Source organism: Myotis brandtii, unplaced genomic scaffold (assembly GCF_000412655.1).
Source record: "Myotis brandtii unplaced genomic scaffold, ASM41265v1 scaffold358, whole genome shotgun sequence".
NCBI lineage: Eukaryota > Metazoa > Chordata > Mammalia > Chiroptera > Vespertilionidae > Myotis > Myotis brandtii.
In genome coordinates, this window is record NW_005363772.1 from 10316 (window position 1) to 18915 (window position 8600).

Below are 8600 nucleotides of genomic sequence, written 5' to 3' on the forward strand. Positions count from 1 at the left end.
CCTGATCGCCCCTAACTGCTTGCCTGCCTGCCTGATTACCCCTAACCGCTCGCCTGCCTGCCTAATCACCCCTAACCACTCACCTGCCTGCCTGATCACCCCTAACTGCTCACTTGCCTGCCTGATCACCCCTAACCACCTCTGCCTCAGCCCCCACCACTGCAGCTTCGTCCAGATTGACGTTGGGAAGGTTGTTCGACTGTCTGGTCTACTTAGCATATTATGCTTTTATTATTATAGATAATAATATTTACTAATTTTTTTGGTATTTACCAGGGTGCAGGCACTGTCTAAGCGCATTATATATATTAATTTATTTAAATCTCATATCAACCTTACAAAGTAGATATCATTTTAATTCCCATTTTACAGATGAGGACATTAAGTAACTTACTGAAGGTCACACATTGAATAACAGTAAAGCTGGGATTTGAAGTCTGGTATTTTGGCTCCAGAACCCACTCTTAACTGCACTCTTAACTACTTTTCACATATTGATTTCTTGTCACAATGTCTAAAAATACAGAAAATTCCAAAGAAAGAAAATAATTTTGACTGATTAACCCACTATTCAGTTAAACTATCATTTTTATTTTGATACATTTCCAGAATAAATTTGCTGTTTGTTTCACTCAGAAAATATTAGGAGTATCTTTACATGAGTATAGATATATTTACTATATCATTTTTAGAGATATCATTGCATTTTAGTATTTTTAGCTTTCATATTTACCGAAACAATTTGTTTCCTATTATAAGCAATGACATGATGAATAATCTTGTGGAGAAACCTTTGTTCACATACCTATTTTCCTTTAGGAAAAGCTCCAGAAGTGGAATTACTAGATTGAATAAGAGAATGTATATTTTGAAGGCTTCCTACACCTATTGCCAAATTCTCTTCCAGAAATGCTATATCAGTTTATACTCCCACCATTAGCATATGAGTTGTCTGCTTTCCTATGCCCTTAGCATCACCGGGTTTTAGCATTCTTTCTTTTTCTTTTTTGGTTTCCAATTTGAATTTATGTCTTTTTTGTTTTCTGCTTAAATATATTACCCTTCTGTTGTATTTACCTTGATTATTTTATCTCTGAATGCTTCAGTTTAGCTCTGAAAAAATGACATTATAATAGTAACTATATCAGGATTGTAGGAATAAAAGTTGTTCATACATATACTAGTATATTGCATAGAAAAGTGCTTGACTCACAGTATTTGCCATCATTGTCATTATTTATTACTTTCTCTATTTTTTTAAAAAAATTGTTAGATATGATTTTTTTAGTTATTTTGAATTTTAATGTGTTTCCATGATGTAGCCACATCATTAATCCATTTATTCTTTTTTATAGTTAGATATTCTATGATTTTTTCAAATATTCATATGCAAATTCATTTTTATACCTAAATAGGGAACCATTTAAAAAAATATATTTGTATTGATTTCAGAGAGGAAGGGAGAGGGAGAGAGAGATAGAAACATCAGTGAGAGAGAATCATCGATAGGCTGTCTCCTGCATGCCCCACACTGGGCACGTGCCCTAACCTGGAATTGAACCATGGCCTCCTGGTTCATAGGTTGACACTCTACCACTGAGCCATGTTGGCCAGGCAGGAACCATTTCTTTAAAGTTGAAATAGAAAGTATCTACTGTTGTTTAATCTAATATTATAACACTAGAGGCCTGGTGCACGAAATTCATGCACTGGGGAGGAGGGTGTCCCTCAGCCCAGCCCACACCCTCTCCAATCTGGGACCCCTTGGGGGATGTCCAACTGCCGGTTTAGGCCCACAGGGATTGGGCCTAAACCGGCAGTCGGACATCCCTCTCACAATCCAGGACTGCTAGCTCCCAACCGCTCGCCTGCCTGCCTGCCTGATTGCCCCTAACCACTTCTGCCTGCCAGCCTGATCACCCCCTAACCACTCCCCTGCCAGCCTGATTGACGCCTAACCGCTCCCCTCCGGCCTGGTCCCTCCCAACTGCCCTCTCCTGTCGGCCTCGTCTCCACAAACTGCCCTCCCCTACAGGCCTGGTCACCTCTAACTGCCCTCCCCTGCTGGCCTGGTCGCCCCTAACTGTCTTCCCCTGCAGGGCCAGTCCCCCCCAGCTGCCCTCCCCTGCCATCCCGGTTGCCCCCAACTTCCCTCCCCTGCCGGCCTGGTCGCCCCTAACTGCCCTCCCCTGCCGGCCTGGTCGCCCCTAACTGCCCTCCCCTGCCAGCCTGGTCCCCCCAACTGCCCTCCCCTGCAGGCCTGGTCGCCCCAACTGCCCCCCCCCGAAGGCCTGGTCCCCCCCACCTGCCCTCTCCTGTAGTCCTGGTCGCCCCCAACTGCCCTCCCCTTCTAGTCATCTTGTGCCCACATGGAGGTGGCCAGCTTGTATGAGGATGTGGCGGTCAATTTGCATATTACCTCTTTATTATATAGGATTGGAGACAATATTCTTTATAAATAGGTCTAAGAGTCATAAAGTCATGGACTTATTCTCCAGCATCTGCTGCTCTTCCTTCATGGTTGGAAGGATCCATTACTCCATTCCCTGTCCTCGCCCCCTTCCCTCCAAGAAGCACAGTTTTGTTTCAGTTACTGGGCTAGTTCTGATGGTGGGACTAGGTATATCTTAAGGCCAGTTACATCCTCAAACTCAAAGTCTTTGGTAAAGTTTAAGATCTGGTAACTGTCATAAAGGCTGAGGTTCCACCTAACTTCAAGAGTGGCCTGGCTGTCCTCAAACCCCAAACTAAGACCAAAAGATTGAGACCTTAGAACCCAAGATCTCCTTTAGTTTTGTGCTAGTATTTCTGACTTCTTTATTCTCTACAACAACTCTAGGTCATCAGGTGAGGACTGTTATACTGTGTCCCTAGCCCAAAGTATGAAACTCAAGTTTAAAAAAAAATCCTATGGTGAAGGCTTGGGGCGGGGTGGGGGGTGGGGGAGGCTAGAAGGGGTCAATGGGGCAAAAAGGGGAACCTATGTAATACTTCCAACAATAAATATATAATTAAACAAAATAAAAATAATCCTAAAAACCATATAGTCCATTTCACTCCCATATGAATTCCTTCTACTATATTTCCATTAACCATTTGTCAAGCCTTTGTTTGAACACAGCTTACAAATGTCAGAGTCAACTCATCTTCCAACAGCTCTAATTATGAGGATAGGTTCAGGCAAAACTGTACTTCTTGAAGCCTTCGCTCAACACAGTTCTGTTCTGTAGAAGTATATTGTTCCATTTGCATATTTGGATGGTTTTACAAATTTTTGGAGACAACTGTTGCGGCCCCCTCAATCCTCCTTCTGTAGCCAAAGCAGTCGGTCCTAGCTTCTGCCTTATTTCTTAAAGGTTCATGGAATGATTTCATGATCTGTTACCCTACTGGTAACTCCTTTGGTCTCTATTCATCTTGGTAATTTGACTTTGAAGCATGGCCCCTGAAGTATAACAGAATTCCCTGATATGGTGGCGGCAGAGCAGAGTAGACGTAGCCTACTGCTTCCATTGTCCTTGGTTCTGTAATGAAAAAAAAAATTAAATTAATGGCCCAGTTGGCGTGGCCCAGTGGTTGAGCATTGACCTATGAACCAGGAGGTCACGATTCGATTCCCGGTCAGGGCACATGCTCAGGTTGCAGGCTCGATCTCCAGTAAGGGGCATGCAGGAGGCAGCCGATCAATGATTCTCTCTCATCATTGATGTTTCTATCTCTCTTTCCCTCTTCCTTCCTCTCTGAAATCAATAAAAAAAGTAATGTGTAGTTGACATACAATACTATATTAGTTCAGGTATACAACATAGTGATTCAACATTTATATTCCTTATGATGTAATCACCACAATAAGTCTAATAACCATCTATCACCATACAAAGTTACTATAATATTAACTATTTTTCTTATTCTGTATATTATATTTTCATGGCTTATTTTTTTTAATAACTGGAGGTTTGTACCTCTTATTCACCTTCACCTTTTTTATCCATCCCCTAACCCCAACTATCAGTTTATTCTCTGTATCTATGAATCTGTTTTTTTGTTTGTTTTTATTTTAGATTTCACATATAAGTGAAATAATATGGTATTTGGTTTTCTCTGTATGACTTATTTTACTTAGCATAATATCCTCTAGGTCCATCCATGATGTCACAAATAGTAAGATTTCACTCCTTTTTAAAAAAATTATTTTTATTGATTTCAGAGAGAGGAAGGGAGAGGGAGAGAGAGATAGAAACATTAATGATGAGAAAGAACCATTGATTGACTATCTCCTGCATGCCCCCCACTGGGAATCAAGCAGGCAACCTGAACATGTGCCTTGACCTGGAATTAAACAGTGACCTCCTGTTTCATGGTTCCACACTCAACCACTGAGCCACACTGGCTGGGCAGGATTTCATTCTTTTTTTTTATGGCCGAGTAATATTCCTCTGTGTGTGTATGTGTGAGTGCGTATCTTTTCTATCCATTCATCTGTCAATGGACGCCAAGGTCGCTTCCATTCTTAGCTGGGTTCTATAATTCAATTAATGTCTAAGAAATGTAAGAATTTTTTGGGGGTCAGCTACATCACACTGTTGATTTCTAATGGTATTTATGTCAGAATCTGAAGTGTTTTTTAAATATACACAGCTAGTAACTTTTCTCCTCCCTCAGTCTACCCAATTTTGCACTTGTCCTCCCCCACCAACCACCAGTTTTAGGACTTTATATTTTATTATTCAACTTCATCTTATTAGAATTAATTCATGGTTGCATATACTTGAAATATTTTTGGATTTTGATTCTGTAAGGTAACATATTGGTTATCGCTTCCTATTCTATAGCATTTACAGTTTTGAAAAGTGCTACCCAATTTTTCAAACAAGTCAATAGTAATGAAGTTAAGGGAAGTATTAAGGACAGAGTTTTGTGTTTCCCTATTGGAGACCTCTCTTCAGGTCAGTACTCCGTTTATGAGCATGGTTGATCAAATAATTAGGACACTTTCTAATTGCAGATTTTGTGTATTTTTGTCTCAATAAACCAGTTTCCAAGTTTTATTTCAAGAAGATGCACAAAATTGGGTGCCATATTAAAAATGTTTAGGAGATAGTGCATAGTACATTTTCTTCCCAGAGAGTCACAGTGCACACTATTATAGCTATTACTCTTCAAAAATTACACTTTTTTTAACTCATGTTTTCCATATATACTTGTGTATGAACCCCACTCCCTGCATACCTATGAATATCCTGTGGAAGTCTGTTCTTTGCAGACACATGTTGGGAGAATACTCTGAGCCTGTCAAATGCCTTGCTGAAATTCAGACACATAGGTCCAAAGGATTTTCCTTGTCTCCTGCTCTAGTAATTTTATCAAAAGAGAAAAGACTAGGTCTGGCTTGAATTGTTCATCACACATCTATGTTGGCTCCATACTGATCCTATTTGATTTTGTCAACTCCTGCCTTACCCAGAATCAACACAGAATTTGAGTCCAATTAATGAAACTCACTCTCTCTCATTCCTCATCTTTTAAGAATGTTAAGTCAGTATTAGTTCATGTCTATCTGCTGGTGCCATTCCTCTTCTCCAACTTTCCTCCATGCAAATTCCAATGAGGTTCAGCCATTTCATTGTGTGATTTTTTTCTCCCAGAAGCCTGAAATGAAATTCACCTAGTCAGAAGTGCTTAGTTCATCTAATAAAACTGCCTGGCATTTGAACATGATTCAGCCCAATTTTGGTCTTTAATTCCACCTTCTGAGATCCCTGTTTGCTTTTCTGCGCTTACTAGCATTTCCTTTGACAGAGATACACACAAAACAGGAATTTATATCCTGGATTTTCTATCATTTCTTCACTTTCGGTGGCCCTCAGCCTTGTATCTCTTCCCCCACCCCCCCACCCCCCCACAAAAAAACCAACCAACTTCTGCTGCTTCAAAGACAAAAAGCCCTTTTTGTTGATTGTTAGCATTTTTAAAAGCCTTTTCCTGTTCTCAGCTTTTAGCCTGCCTGACACTGTTCTTTCAGTTCCGTGACACTTGTCTGTGGTTCGCCTTTGATTGCCATGTCTTCTCTTTTCTCTTCCTCAGCTGTTACTTGACATTGTGTTGCCAGAATTTCCTGTGTGTGAGCCTTCCTTCCCTCTTGAGCCACCTCCCTTCTCAGAGTTTCTGTCCAAGGAATACTATCCAACTAATCATTTTGGAATCTGTTTTCTTGGAGTGCTGATCTTCCCAACACTGGCTGTAACATATCCTTAAATGAAGTGATTGTATTTTTCCAGGGGTCTTCCATTCTCAAGCCAGCTTCACTTCTTTTTTAAAAATATATTTTTATTGATTTCCGAGAGAAAGGGAGGGGGAGAGAGAGATAGAAGCATCAATGATGAGAGAGAATCATTGATTGGTTGCCCCCTGCACGCCCCACACTGGGGATTGAGACCCCCCACCCTGGCATGTGCCCTGACAGGGAATTGAACTGTGACCTCATGGTCCATAGGTCCACCCTCAACCACTCAGCCACGCCAGCCGGGCCAGCTTCACTTCTTAAAAACAAATAGCCTCAGCAGTTCTGTTTCTCCATTATTTCTTCCTACAGAGAGATGAGATGATTGGCTGCACATATCAAGAATCCATGTTACCAACAGGAAATAGCTTCCAGTGTTTATCTTGATAGAAGAAATTCCTTAGCCATTGTCCAGTAAGAATTCAGTTTTGGCAGACAGCCATATGTTTTATCTTACCACACAGTGTTAGAAAGGTATGAGTCTTATAAGGGAAATGCAATTAAGAGAGGCACATAAATAAATAAAGTTAATTAAAACAGGTTTGTTGTGATAATTAGTTTGGTTTACAATGGGGTATTTGGATGTTAACAGGTCTTAGAATGCTTTAGGGCAATATCTTTTATTTCTAGCTCTTGAGGAATTCTGTGAATATATTATAGAGAATGAGTTTTACTAATTGATTTTTTGTTATAAATTATGTAGTTCTGGAAAACACAAGAATGCATTTAATTTACAAAATACATTAATTCTTTTAGTTGTGGTTATTGATCATTTGTTCAGCAATGGTGGCTGATGAGAGGCTAAGGAGCTGTCTGATGTTACCAAGAACAGATAAAGGCTCAGCCAAGAAATCCCAGGCTACCGGATCCTCCCTTCAGATACTGTGATGTTGGCAGTGGGAAGGGCTGCTGAGAAAATGTTACAGTTTAACAAAATTCTTAGTACTAGGTAAATAAGATAGATTAATGTCTTGTAAAATTTGGCCCCCAAAATAATAGGCTTTTTCTCACAGATCCCTTATTTTGAAACATTGTCCTTGGCACTATTGTTGTTGAGATGATTTGCTTTTCCGTTATTTTAAATAATATATACATACAGTAAGTCATACTCAAAAGTTCTGACCAGTATGAGATAACTGATGATAGCTCACTCACTTGATGTGATCTTACCAGAAACAATTAAATTTGATGTTTTACTTCTTCTTTCATGGGCTCTCAAGGACCCTAATCTAGAAAGGTTGTCTTTTAAAATATATATTTATTGATTTCAGAGATGAAAGGAGAGAGATAGAAACATCAATAATAAGAGCGCATCATTGATAGGTTGCCTCCTGACTAGGCCATACTGGGCATCAAGCCTGCAATCCGGGCATGTGCCCTGACTAGGAATCAAACCCGTGACCTCCTGGTTCATGGGTCGAAGCTCAACCACTGAGCCACGCTGGCCAGGCCAGAAAAGTTGTATTTTCATTGGTCATTAGATACTCAGATGCAGAGTGTCTGAAACGTTATTTTTAGTGCTTTTGGTTAACATATGACAATGTAAGGCACATTTAGAAAACTAAAATTAGATAATAAAAGAGTCTTTTGCAAATTGTCCCCTCCCCTCCTTATTAGGCGCTCTGCCTACTTACTATTTCCTCATATACAGTTTTCATATGCTCTTCTCCATGATAGAAATACTAAAGAAGAAACATACAACACATGTGTGGCAAGAGGAAGAGGAAGGCAAAAGGAAGCAAGGGACTGAGGAAGCTGGTGAGTCACCAGAGAGACGCTTCGCTCATCCCCCTTGTTGGACAGGCTCAAAATGACTGCAAGTCTTTCCGCAGTTATCAAGCTAGGCCAATAACTGTGTATTTTTAAATATATAAGGCAGGACAACCTATTTTTTTTTTTCTGAAAAGCAAAACTATTTTGTTCAAAGCTTTCATTATTAAGCAATATTTTTTAAGTGGTTATTTTATTGGTGTGTAATTATCCAAGTTGTAGTTAATACTTTAATTTCTAAAAGTAATTGAACTAGAAATAATGGAGTGATAGCTACCATTTTAAAGTCTCCATTATGTAGAAGGCATGTCACAAACATTTTTCTAGTCCTTCTAGTCCAAGTGCAAGACAGCTTTTATGTGCACCTAAACATTAGAAAGCTAAATTTCAGAAGCTTTAGCAACTTGCCTAAATGTCACATAGCCAGAAGCTTAGAGTTTAAATTCAACCTCAGTACTTCAAAGCCCACCTTCTTTTTTCCCCTTCAATATTTGGTTTCTCTTTGCAACATGGACAGTTGTGTAGCTTTGGCTCTTGTTAAGGCTTTTGG